This window comes from Rhinoderma darwinii, chromosome 4 (assembly GCF_050947455.1).
Source record: "Rhinoderma darwinii isolate aRhiDar2 chromosome 4, aRhiDar2.hap1, whole genome shotgun sequence".
In the NCBI taxonomy this organism is placed as follows: Eukaryota; Metazoa; Chordata; class Amphibia; order Anura; family Rhinodermatidae; genus Rhinoderma; species Rhinoderma darwinii.
In genome coordinates, this window is record NC_134690.1 from 251110597 (window position 1) to 251124411 (window position 13815).

General features: G+C 43.8%; 1 protein-coding gene and 1 long non-coding RNA gene across 2 annotated transcripts in view; one reads left to right on the forward strand and one right to left on the reverse strand.

The window, feature by feature from the left end:
* The window catches only part of ENPP1 (ectonucleotide pyrophosphatase/phosphodiesterase 1), a 117775-nt gene that overhangs the window by 42913 nt on the left and 61047 nt on the right, over positions 1–13815 (forward strand). The window lies entirely within an intron of this gene.
* LOC142759800 (uncharacterized) overlaps positions 8950–13815 on the reverse strand; it is a 34868-nt gene continuing 30002 nt past the window's right edge. Inside the window, exon 3 of the long non-coding RNA XR_012883197.1 lies at positions 8950–9034. This is a non-coding gene — a long non-coding RNA (uncharacterized LOC142759800). The remainder of the gene's footprint in view (positions 9035–13815) is intronic.

Genomic DNA, 13815 nt, shown 5'->3' on the forward strand with positions numbered 1-13815 from the left:
ATGGGTGGATGAAGGTTTCTGCCTTATACTGAGCGGCATATAAATTCATTTTGCGGGCAATGATATTTAGGAGGTCGTCCGTAATAAATTAATGGAAGTAATCCATTTGGACAAAATTTGTATTGTCCACAGTTATGCCAGGAGTTGCAGTAAATCCGTGGATTCTAGGCCCAAAAGATGGAGCAGGTGCCCATACAAGAGCCTGAACTGAAGGGCCAGGCTGTCCCATGCTACAGCGCTACTAGACCCTGCGCTTTCATGTTCTGCAGTTTCTACTGCGTCAGGGATAACGTCCCCTGAAGATGAACCTGAAGTGACGCTATCATCGTCACTGCCTAAAACAGGTTCCATCTCTGACGCCATCTCTGATGCGGTCTCAGACTCTGACCACAGCATTACGTATGCCTCCTCAGCGCTAAATAACTTCCTTGCCATAATGTCACTAAGGCTGGGTTCACACGACCAAGTTTCAGACGTAATTTGGGCGTTTTACTCCCCGGATTATGTCTAAAAAACGGCTCCAATACGTCAGCAAACATCTGCCCATTACTTTCAATGGGTTTGGCGATGTACTGTCATTTTACGCATCGCTGTCAAACGACGACGCGTAAAAAAGACGGCTCGTCAGAAGAAGTGCAGGACACTTCTTGAGACGTAATTGGGGCCGTTTTTCATTGACTCCATTGAAAAACTGCTCCAATTACGTCCGTAATTGACGCCGCGAAAAACGCGAGTACGAGCAATTACGATTATTTGCCGTTATCGTGTACACATACCCTAACACTAACTAAACAAGCTACTTTTTTTTTTATTTTTTATATCAGATCTATATATCTACACTACTGCTAACAAAAATAAATAAACCGCTATTGAGATAGATAGGGAATATATAATTATATACGGTATGTGTGTATGTGTGTGTATATATATATATATATATATATATCTCTACCTGCCTATTCTAAAATTCTAGTACAGATAGCAAATTAGATAGAACAAAAGATAAATGGATAGATTGTATAGATAGAAATTTATCTATACAAAGAGTGTATTGATGTGTAAGGCTGGGTTCAAGTTTTTTTGCATGCGGAAAATCTGCCTCAAAAAGATTTTGCGCTCTGCATGCCGATTTTCGCTGGGTTTTTCGCCCGCGGACATTGAGCGCAGCGGGCAAAAAACGCCGCAAAATACGCTTTTTCTGCCTCCTATTGATGTCAATGGGAGGTCCCTTCTTTTTCCCCCGAGACGGCTTTTCCGCTTGCGGGAAAAACACACCTCTGCCTCCTATTGAAATCAATGGGAAGCATTTTCAGCCGTTTTATTTTTTTTTGGCACGTTTTCCGCCGCTGTTTCCGCCTCAAACTCGGCAAAAAACTGTATGAACTCCCCCTAAGGCCTTATTTACACGACGTCCGTGATACGCGGATGAAAATCCCGCACGTCGCACAGACCTATGTAAGTCAGTGGGGCCATTCAGACATTCCGTGTTTTTGACGCAGCGTTTGTCCGCTGCGTGAAACTCACTGCATGTCCTATACTTTAGCGTTTTTTGCGCATCACGCAACAGTTGTTCAAGAAATGAAAAAAAAAACCACCTCCATTTCATTTTCTAAACCTCAAAACCGCGTGTCATAAGGATGCCATATGCGCGAAAATCACGCAGTCATGCACCAAACACTGATGACAAACGGAACTGCAACGCGCAAAAAATGCAGCGTTTTTTGCACGTGCAAATACGCACATATTCGTGTAAATAAAGCCTAAGGCCTTAGTCACACGAACGTGTTATACGTCCGTGCCACTTGCGTGATTTTCACGTGCGTCGCATGGACCCATGTTAAAGAATGGGGCCGTTCAGACTGCCAGTGAATTTCACGCAGCGTATGTGCGCTGCGTAAAACTCACGACATGTCCTATATTTGGCCGTGTTTCGCGCAGCACGCACCCATTGAAGTTAATGGCTGCGTGCAAATCGCGCACGGCACACGGAAGCACTTCCGGGTGATGCGCGCTACAGTAGTAAAATAAATGAATGAAAACCGAAAAGCACCATGTTTGTAAACTTAAAACCAGAGTGTCATAATGATGCCGGCTGCGCCAAAATCACGCAGCCACGCACCATATGCTGATCACACACAGACCTTTTGCGCGCGCAAAGTGCAGCATTTTTTGCGTACGCAAAATGGACACGTCCATGTGAATGCTGTTTTTTTTTTCACATTATTCTTCTGGCAGCAATTCTCTCATAGGGCATCTTCACACGCAAACGTAAAATACGTCTGAAATTACGGAGCTGTTTTCAGGAGAAAACCGCTACTGAATTTCAGACGTAATTGCTCGTACTCGCGTTTTGGAGTCAATGAAAAACTGCTCCAATTACGTCCCAAAAAAAAGCGTAAAAAAAAAGCCTGTCTGCACAGAACACCGTAAGACCATTGAATTCAATGGGCAGATGTTTCCCGACGCTTTGGACCCGTATTTTCGGCCGTAATTCCAGGCATAAAACGCCTGAATTACATCCGTAAATAGGGCGTGTGAACATACTCTAAGTCTCCTTCTCCTCACACTGAAACAATGTGTGAGGAGAAGAAGAGGCAGGAGAGTTGCTGCCAGAAATGTTAAAATAAAAACAAATGTGATCACATGTTCAGGGACCATCAGATTGGTCCCTGATACTTTGCCCAGTGCCCAGAGCTGTTGGTAACAGCGTGGGCACAGGACTGTGTGCACGCGATTGCGTGCACACTATATTTTACATTGAAATGCATGTGATCGCTGTGATTGGTTGTCACAGCGATCGCATGTTCAGGGACCAAAAGATTGGCCCCTGACAGTCTGCCCAGTGCCCAGGGCTGTTGGCAACAGCCAGGGCACAGGGCTGTGTGCACGCGATCGCGTGTGCACACTCTCTGAAGTGCCGTCGTGATTAGTCTATACGGCGGACTTCAGAGACCCTGACCAATGGCTGTAAAAATACAGCCAGCGGTCGGGAACCTGTTAATAAAGTGCAGAGTAAGAATAAAAAATATATATTTTTTTCTCCATCTTTCATAGATTGAGCTATATTACATAGCTTGATGTCAACTGAAAAATAGAAACCATGCTAGTAATCCCCTCCTCTATATTATTGATAATTTGGTTGAATAATATTGGTCCCAGCACTTAACCCTTGACCACAGGTATTGCAGTCTTTTCTCCCTTTGAAGTGAATGGGAGAAAAGGCTGCAATAGCAGTGAATCGCCGCTACATGTGGGTCAACGATTCACAGTGAGCAAGTAGAAATGAAGGGGAAGCAGCTCTCGTACGAGCGCTGCACGCCCTTCAAAACAGCTGATTGGTCGGGGTCTTACTCCCGGGACTCTCGCCAATCAGCTATTGATGGCCTACCCTGAGGATAGGCCATAAATTTTTACTGGCTGGAAAACCCCTTTAATATGAAGTTGGTCCCCCTCTTTTCAACTAAAACCGCTTTTAATTTTCTAGAAAGTCTTTCTACAATATTTTGGAGTGTGTCGGTGGGAATTTTTGCCCATTAATCCAGGAGGGCATTTTTGAGGTCCGACACGGATGTCGGACGAGAGGGCATGGCTAGCAATTTCCGTTCTAATTCATCCCAAAGGTGTTCAATGGGGTTGAGGCCAGGGCTCTGTGTGGGCAAGTCTAGTTCTTCCACAACAAACTCACGCCTTTATAGACCTTGCTTTGTACACTGGGGCACAGACATGCTGGAACAGAAAAGAGCCTTCCCCAAACTGTTCTAATAAAGTTGCAAGCATACAATTGTCCAAAATGTCTTTGTTTGCTGAAACATTATGAATTTCCTTCACCGAAACTAAGGAGCCCAGGCCAACCCCTGAAAAAACACCCCATATCATTATCCCTTCCCCACCAAACTTTACAGTTGTCACAATGCAGTGATGCAGTTAACATTCTCCTGGCATTCGCCAAACCCAGACTCGTCCATCAGACTGCCAGATAGAGAAGGATGATTCGTCACTCCACAGATCACGTTTCCACTGCTCCAGCGTTCAGTGGCGGCGCGCTTTACACCACTTCATCCAACGCTTGGCTTTGTGCTTGGTGATGTAAGCTTGTATGCAACTGCTCAGCCATGCCGTAAAGCTCCTGGCATACAGTTTTTGTGTGGATGTTCATGCCAGGGAAGGTTTAGAACTGTGCAGTTATTGAGTCAGCAGAGCGTTAGTGACTTTTATGCACTATGTTCATCAGCACTCAGCGACACCGCTCTGTAAGGGCTAGTTCACACAGTATTTTGCAACGGTTTTTGATGCGGAAACTGCGCCCAAAACCGTGACTTGCCCTTTCTTTTGGTATTACCTTCTCTGACCTCCCATTGACATCAATGTTTTTTCATTGCGGTTATTTCCCACGTCGCTCAATGGCCGCGGGCGAAAAACGCCACAAAATATACTGCCGGAAGATCAAAATCGTATTTATTTATTATTTTTTTCTACCTGCAAAAAACAGTGTGTGAACAGGGCCTAACTATACATGGTCTGCCACTTTGTGGCTGAGTTGCTGTGGTTCCTGAACGCTTACACTTTGCAATAATGCCATTTACAGTTGATATTGGAATATCTAGGAGGGAAGAAGTTTCTTGCTGACGTTGCAATGATGGCATCCTATTACAGTACCACACTCTAATTCAGTGAACTCTTTAGATTGACCCATCGTTTCACAAATATTTGTAAAGGCGACCATGTCTAGGGGCTGAATTTTATACACCTGTGGCAATGGTACTGAATAAAACAACTGAATTCATTGACTGACTAAAAGGTGTCATGTTTTCAGTATGGGACAGTAGTTCCACGGAGAGGCTGGGACTCCTAGCGTCGTACAGAACTATGATGCTAGGAGCCCGGCTCCCTGCAGTGTGTTCGGCCCGGGACTTGCGGCCGAAATACGTTCTGTCCTTTACGGACCGAACATGCTCGTATGAATCCAGCCTAAGGCTCCTATAGCAACACTGATGAATAGCATTGGATGCATTGTCTCAGCAGAACGTATCATACATGATAGGCTTAGTACAAGGATACTTACTGCTGGGATCCTGTATCTAATACATTTCCACCCCTGTGTGTGTGTGTGTGTGTGTCAATTTATTTAAGTAATTCAATTCACAAAGTGAAACTAGCGTATTATATAGATTCATTACGCACTGAGTGACCTATTTCCAGCATTTATTTATTTTTCTTTTAACGCTGATTGTGGCAAAAAGTTAATGAAAACCCAAAATTTAGTCTCAGAAAATTTGAATATTGGCTAAAAGTTCAAGATTGTAGACTCATGGTGTGACACTCTAATCAGCTAATCAACACAAAACACCTGCAAAGGTTTCCTAAGTCTTTAAATGGTCCAACAGTCTGGTTCAGTAGGCTACACAATCATGGGGAAGACTGCTGACTTGACATTTGACCAGAAGACATTCATTGACACCCTCCACAAGAAAGGTAAGCCACAAAAGGACATTGCTAAAGAAGCTGTCTGTTCACACAGTGCTGTATCCAAGCATATTAATGGAAAGTTGAGAGGAAGGAAAAAGTGTGGTAGAAAAAGGTGCACAAGCAACAGGGATAACCGCAGCCTTGAAAGGATTGTCAATAAAAGGCAATTCAAGAATTTGCGGGAAATTCACAAGGAGTGGAGTGCGGCTGGAGTCAGTGCTTCAAGAGCCACAACACACCGATGTGTCCAGGACATGAGCTACAACTGTCACATTCCTTGAGACAACGTTAAAAGCGTCTTACCTGGGCATAGGAGAAAAAGGACTTGTATGTTGCTCAGTGGTCCAAAGTCCTGTTTTCAGATGAAAGTAAATTTCCCAGAGTCTGGAGGAATAGTAGAGGCACTCAATCCAAGTTTCTTGCGGTCCAGTGTGAAGTTTCCAGTCAGTGATGGTTGGGGGAGCCATGTCATCTTCTGGTGTTGGTCCACTGTGTTATATCAAGTCCAGAGTCAACGCAGCCGTCTACCACTAAATTTTAGAGCACTTCATGCTTCCCTCTGCTGACAAGCTTTATGCAGATGCTGATTTCATTTTCTAGCAGGACTTGGCACCTGCCCACACTGCCAAAAGTACAAATACCTGGTTCAATAACCACAGTATCACTGTGCTTGATTTGCCAGCAAACTCTCCTGACCTAAACGCAATAGAGAATCTATGGGGTATTGTAAAGAGGAAGATGAGACACCAGACCAAACAATGCAGACGAGCTGAAGGACACTATCAAAGCAACCTGGGTCTCCATAACACCTAAGGGTATGTTCACACGGCGGGGGTCCGTAACGGCTGAAATTACGGGGATGTTTCAGCCTGAAAACATCCCCGTAATTTCAGCCGTACCGGCATGTGCAGGCGCTTGAACGCCGCGTCAACTACGGCCGTAATTAGCGCTGCTATTCATTGGAGTCAATGAATAGCGGCTCCAATTACGGCCAAAGAAGTGACAGGTTACTACTTCTACGCGGGCGTCTATTTACGCGCCGTCATTTGACAGCGGCGCGTAAATATACGCCTCGTGTGAACAGACAAACGTCTGCCCATTGCTTTCAATGGGCAGATGTTTGTCAGCGCTATTGAGGCGCTATTTTCGGGCGTAATTCGGGGCAAAAACGCCCAATTTACGTCCGTAAATAGGCCGTGTGAACATACCCTAAGTGCCACAGGCTGATCGCCTCCATGCCACGCTGCATTGATGCAGTAATTCATGCAAAAGGAGCCCCGACCAAGTATGGAGTGCATACGCTGTTCATACTTTTAGTGGGCCTACATTTCGGGATTAAAAATCATTTTTGAAATTTGGGCTTCTATAATATTCTAATTTTCTGAGCCACAAAATTTTGGGTTTTCATTAACTTTTAGCCATAATCATCAACATTAAAAGAAAAAAATGTTGGAAATAGATCACTCTGTGTGTGTAATGAATCTATATAATATGAGTTTCACTTTTTGAATTGAATTACTGAAATTAACTTTTTGATATTCTAATTCATTGCGAAGGACGACGTGTGTGTGTGTGTGTGTGTGTGTGTGTGTGTGTGTCTCATATATATATATATATATATATATATATATATATATATATTGTGTATGTATAGTGTAGAAAACCCATTACACGTATTTGCTAGCAAAAGGAATAAGTATTTATAATTGTGCTCTTTGAGAACGACGTTGTTCATTACATGCTTGTCTTCAGGGTTTTGCCTTCTTAACGCCTTGTTTTCGGAATTGGTCTCTCGTTGTTCCTGGCGTTCCTCTGCACTCATAGTTGCTCTTTTTATTCTGAGTCAAATATATATAATGATTATCAGCATTGTCCCTTTTATAAGTGAGCGTCATCACACGTAGCAGCTAAGGGACGATCCTGATCAATATATATTATTGGTTAACTATTCCTGCAATGCTCTTATGTTAAATAATTGTATAATGGTATTTTTTGGAGATACTGTGCATGCAATTCCCTTCATTCCTTACTTCTAAAAATAAGAAAATCGTGAACCTAATCAGAAATAGTTAATAGGGTTGAATTTTTTTTTAGATTTTATAGTACAGATAATGCAGTAGATGCACACACAAACATCTACACATACAGTGGCTAGCTAAAGGCTCAAGGGCCCTGGTGCAAGAACTCAGCTTGGAAACTCCTACCCCTTTCCCAACAGCACCAGACCCCTGTACATGCCTATGCCCAGCCATCTTGCCCGACAGACCCCATGAATGCCCCCACACAGTATAAAGCACCCCCATAGCTGCCCCCACACAGTATATTGCCCCCATACATATAATGCCCCCTCAGCAGCTACCATATGGACCCCCCCCTCCTATACCCAGTATAATGCCTCCATATGTACGTACCTAATAGAAAAATAACATAATTACGTATCTATCCCCGATCCCACGACAGGTGGAGAATCCTTCTCCTCCGGTCTGTGCTGTGAGTGACTCGGCGCAGACAGGCGTGATGACGCCACTACATCACGCCTGCCTGCGCCGAGCTGCTCGCAGGACAGTGAATGCTCCAGCATTGCAATGAACTGTATTTGCATCCTGAGGACGCAAATACAGTTGGAAGCGCGGTCAGTTGCGGACTGTTGCGACCCCTATAGCTACGCCACTGTACAGATACATATATAGGCACTTAGACACACAAAGACACACATACTGGAACTTATACACACACAAACACAGAGACACACCGACAAACAGACAGACTGAGCACTCACATCTCCTTCCTCACAGGCTTCTTGCAGGTCGGGCTGTGGGCGGAGCTAACTGTGCTTCAGACCCCACATCCTTGCCAAATTTATATGGTGTGTGTGTGTGTGTGTGTGTGTGTATATGTGTGTATACACACACACCCATATCTGTAGCACTCTGACCCTATAGCTATGGATAGGATTAGATACAGTGACAGCTTGTTGGACTACTTCAGATTCGAGGATAACGTTTTTTTTTTATATTCTCAATAGAATAGTTAACGAGGATTATGTGGTGGTTTTTAATTTTAAATGAAATATTTTTTCTATGTCCTTGACGTGGGTCCCCCCTCCCCCCCCATTTTTGACAACCAGCCAGATACAACATAGCAGCAGCAGCAGGCTAGAATTACCAGGATGGGAAGGCCCTCTGTTTTTTTGGCTTTCTCAGCTTAAGAATACAAGCCTGCGGCCGCCCCAGTACCTAGCCGTCACTAAAGATGGTTGGGTACTGGATTGTACCCGGCTCTTCCCGGCACCTCAGGTGGCTGTGGGTACCAGGGTAATAATGGGGGTTAGTGTTAGCCTTTTCACCAGATAACACTAAGCCCTGTCTTAGTAATGGACACGGTCAATCAGCTAGCGGCCATTACTAAGGCGGTAGTAATAAAGTTAAAAAGAAAATGCCAAGACATAGAAAAAAATATTTTATTGAAATAAAAAAAAACACAACCCTCGTTAACCAATTTATTGAAAATTAAAAAAGCAGTCATCGAAGTAGTCCTCGAATCCGATGTAGTGCAGCATTTCGAAACTCTAAAAAAAAAAAAACAAACACACAAAAACCCGCATTAGTAATACATGTGGTAGACTTCGATACAGGGTCCATCTGCGATACTGTTTGTTGGACCCTGTATCTATGCCTACCACATGTTCGGCTTAGATACAGGGCCTCAGCAGACCGTAGTTATGGCTATCTGAATGTGGTTACACGAAGTTTAAAAATTCCTGTGGTCCTTTACCAGATCTCTCCGCCCAAAAAAAACAATCATAGCAAAAAAACTTTCTCATACTTAACCTAACATGATAATACCATGCGTTTTAAAAAACCCGGTAAATACCAATACCTGCGTTCTCTTTTGTTTCCATCACTTGTCTGCAATTGTGGGATGTTTGTGTTTACTTAGTTTTATGCTGAGACTACAGTACCCATGATTCTTGGCAGGCAGTTAGCAGCGTGTAGTAGGCTCCTCCCTTTGTTTTCTATCCAGCTCTCAAAAAGAGTAAAGTGGGAACTGCGCATTCACGTTCCCCACAGCGAAACCTTCCCCCCCCCCCCCCAAAAAAAAACAAAAAAAAAATATACAGCAGTATAGCATTGGTATACGGGATGTCACTGAAGCCAGAAGAAAAGGTGATGCATGACCGGATCGCAGATTTCAGAAGGGGGCCTTTTGAAAATGTATTCAAAAGTAAATGTTTACTAAGATAAGTGAGAGTACAGAAAAATATATCTGAAAATGCCTAAGGCCAAAATAGGCTTAATCTTTAAGGAGTTCAAGTCTATAGCCACACAAGATCCTTCTTAGATTCACAGAGGTTTAGGCAGCTGTTTGGTGGGGTGCTCAAACTGTTGCCACTTTAATGTCTATGGCCAGCTTTACAAGGATAAATAAAGATATTTTTTTTTGAGTTATTTAAAAAATTGGCCAAGGTAGGAGGGAAGCAAAAAAAGGAGCGATTACTCACCTCACGGATCCCCATCGTTCCAGCGTCGCCGCTCCGTTCCTTCCCGCCGATGTTTATTGACATAGCTGCAGCAATGACGTGCCCATATACCCAGCGATCCTGTTCCGTATACCCATTGAGAACAGTGAATGGCCGCAGTGATCATGTGGATGGATATACAAGCACATCATCGCTGCAGCTATGTCAATACACAGCGGCGGGGAGGACCAGAAGTGGCAGTGCTCGAACAACTGGAATCTGTGAGGTGAGCAATGGGTACTTTTTTTTATTTTTTTTGCATCTGTACTACCGTGAAAATCTTTGAAATAACTCGGAAAAACCCCTTTTAAATGGTCAATATCAGCTAATAATCGAATCCAAATGGAGGTAGTCGTTGGGGTGAGAGGATGTGGGATTTTAACATGTTCGATCCTTTCCTCCCCTAAGTGACAAGTGCTGCAAGTTTATAGAGTAGGTGGGAGATCGTTATTAACTATGTAGATCTCAGTGCTTTAGACCTGGCCACTTATTTTAAAGTTAAAATTGACTACATTCAGCATAAAATTATTGCCTACTCCCCTAGTAGCATCGATGCCCTTTCCTCCCGCACTCCCTCTTCACTTTCAGCATTTAACCTAATAACTAGAGATGAGCGAACCGGACAACCGAACCCGGTTTCGGTCCGAACATCGCGAAAAGTTCGGTTCGCAGCGAATCCGAACTTCACCAGGTTCGGCCGAACACGTTTTGACCGAACCCGGGCGGGCAGAAAAAACATTACAAAAATATTATACTAATTGGCAGCCACTTGTCTCTATCAATCACTGATAGAGAAAAGAGGCTGCTGATTAACAATAAAATAAAAAGCATTTCATACGTACCCGGTCGTTGTCTTGGTGACGAGTCCCTCTTCTTCCTCCAGTCCGACCTTCTTTCCTGACACGGCAGCCTGTGATTGGCTGCAGCGGCGACATGGATGAAACGTCATCGCTGGAGGCCGGACAGGAGGAATGTAAGTATGAACGTAATTTTTTATTACATTAAAATTTTATTTTCCGCGCGCCGAGCATGGTACTGTCAAGGTTGCTGAAAGAGTTAGTGCAGCCCATTAACTCTTTCAGCACCCTGGACAGTACCATGCTCGGCGCACGGAAATTACAGGTTCGGTCAGAACTAGTTCGGTCCGAATCAAACTTTTTCGTGAAATTCGGAGAACTAGCTGAACTGAACTTTTCATAAGTTCGCTCCTCTCTACTAATAACCAAAGGTTTCTAGGCTCCTCTCCTTCTCGTCCTGCTAGCAGCATTAGTGATCCGATTCCTTCACACCTCATCCAGTCTCTCTCCCTGCCTCTCACTAGTCACCGAACAAAAATATTTAACTCCTCTTTCTACTGGAATCTTTCCCTCCTTTTTTAACCCCTTCACGCTCAGCGACTTACTATTCCGTCGCGCTAAGGGCATCGCTCACGCTCAGCGTCAGAATAATACATCCTCTGGAAAATGCATCGCCATTTCCCCCCAGCGTTTCATCAAGCTGTGATGCCTGCTGTTTTGAACAGCAGGCTATCACAGCTCCGTGTACAGGGACCAATCGTAGTGGTCCTGCCTCCGTGATCGCTGCTATTGGTTAGTTAGTGACGACTGACCAATAGCAGGGGTCGCATACACAATTTCCTGCTGTGACCTTAGATTCTGCCGCACCCACTCTCTGGAGTTTGAGAGTCGTTGAGAGAGGTTGTGGCGTGAGGCAGTGCAGTTTAGTTTCGAAAAAAACATGCAGTGTCGTTTACAAAAAATGTTCCCACCTTCCACTTCCCACTCCCGTCCTTGTGTTCCCCTGTCACCCAGGTTTTTGGTCAGTGTTCTCTATCACTGACCACTTTTGAGTCTTCAGGGCCACATTTTTTTGGTCCCTGGGGATTATTTTATTTTTTTATTTTCTTTATAAAATGTAATAAAAACAAAAGAGAAGTCTGTTTAGAAAGTCAGGGTTCGTTAGTGTCAGGGAACCGTCAAAAAGCGTAGTTGGATATAGCGTCAGGGAATTTAGCATCAGGAATCAGTCACAGTTAGTTAGGTTTAGCGTCAGGAATCCGTCACCGTAGTTAGGTTTAGCGTCAGGAAAGCTTGGCATAATCTAGTTAGGTTTAGTATTGGGAACCCTCGCCCTAGTTAGGTTTAGCGTCAGGGAAGTCCATCTGTTCTATAAAAACAAAAAAAATAATATATATATATATATATGTGTGTGTGTGTGTGTGTTTTGATACTTCGTTATCTGCAGAATCTCGGCTAGTATTAGGGTTTGTTAGTGTCAGGGAATTGTTCTACATAAAACTTTTTTTTATTTTTTATATAGAAGTCTATTGCTTCTAGTAATACTAATAAAAGTATACTTTTATTTTGTTCTTGTCAAGCACACACGCTCTGCCTGTGCAAGAGAACACATTTTGCTGTATACACGTGTCTAAGCACCCAATTTACACGTGTGACACACAAATAATAAAATATGTCCCAAAGGTCATTCTCGAAGAGGCCTATGCGTTTCTTGCGTCTAACAGACTTGTCAGATGGCGAGACTCTCTCTCTTATTTATCAACCTCCTCATCCAGTGATGAAGAGGAGGGACCCCCTAGGAGACGCCCCAGGACCTCCACCACATTTGAAACCCCTGAGAGAAGTGACCCCGCAACTGTTGAAACCTCCGAGCAAAGTGACCCCATTTGGACCACCACACCAGACAATTACGAGCCCCAAATCCCTGAATACACGGGCAGCCCAGGTGTAAAATTTTAATACGACAGGGCTCAATGAGATGGACTTTTTCAAGTTATTTTTCAATGATTAATTTATAGAGCTTATGGTGTCCCAGACAAATTTATATGCCCAACAGTATATGACAAAGAACCCCACATCATTTTATGCCGAATGCCACAGGTGGACTCCTGTAGGCGCAGCAGAGTTGGGCAAGTTCTGGGGACTGCTCTTGAACATGGGGCTTCTGAAAAAGCCGTCCATTTGAACCTACTGGAGTACAGACATGTTATACCACACCCCGATGTACCGCATGGCCATGTCCAGGATGCGTTATGAAGCAATACTTCACTTCTTACATTATGCTGATAATGAGCAATGCCCACCCCGAGATGACCCCAGTTTTGACAGTTTGTATAAATTGAGACCCCTATTAGAACATTTTTTCCCAAGCATACACCCCCGAGAAGTGTATTTCTATTGATGAGTCCTTGGTAGATTTTAAGGAGAGGCTTCAATTCCACCAGTACCTGCCGAGTAAGAGGGCAAGGTATGGCGTGAAAATGGTATAAGCTGTGCAAGAGTGCATCAGGGTAGAAGTACAAATTTAGAATATATGAAGGGAAGGACCGCAGTATTCAGCCCCCAGAATGCCCCCCCTTACTTGCAATTAACGCAAAAATTGTGTGGGATTTGGTGCACCCACTACTGAACCAGGGTTACCACCTGTACCTGAATAAGTTTTATACCAGCGTCCCACTCCAAGTGCCTCGCTTCCAGAAGTACAGCGGTACTGCTGGAAAAAAATCGGAGAGGCCTCTCTAAGACCCTGCTTGGGCAAACACTCAGAAGGAGTGAGAGCACGGCACATTCTAGCAGCAATATATTGTGTGTCAAGTACAAGGACAAGAGAAAATGTAACATTTTGAGCCAAAACGATATATTACTGGGGAAAAACAAAATTTGTAAATTCACAGCCCAATTCAAATAAGTTCTGGGAAAAAACGGTGGGGTCTAAAAGGTCACAACACCAATAAATGAATTCCTTGAGGGGTATAGTTTCCACTTTTGGGGGACTTATAAAATTTTGGCACCACAAGACCTGTTCAAAACTAG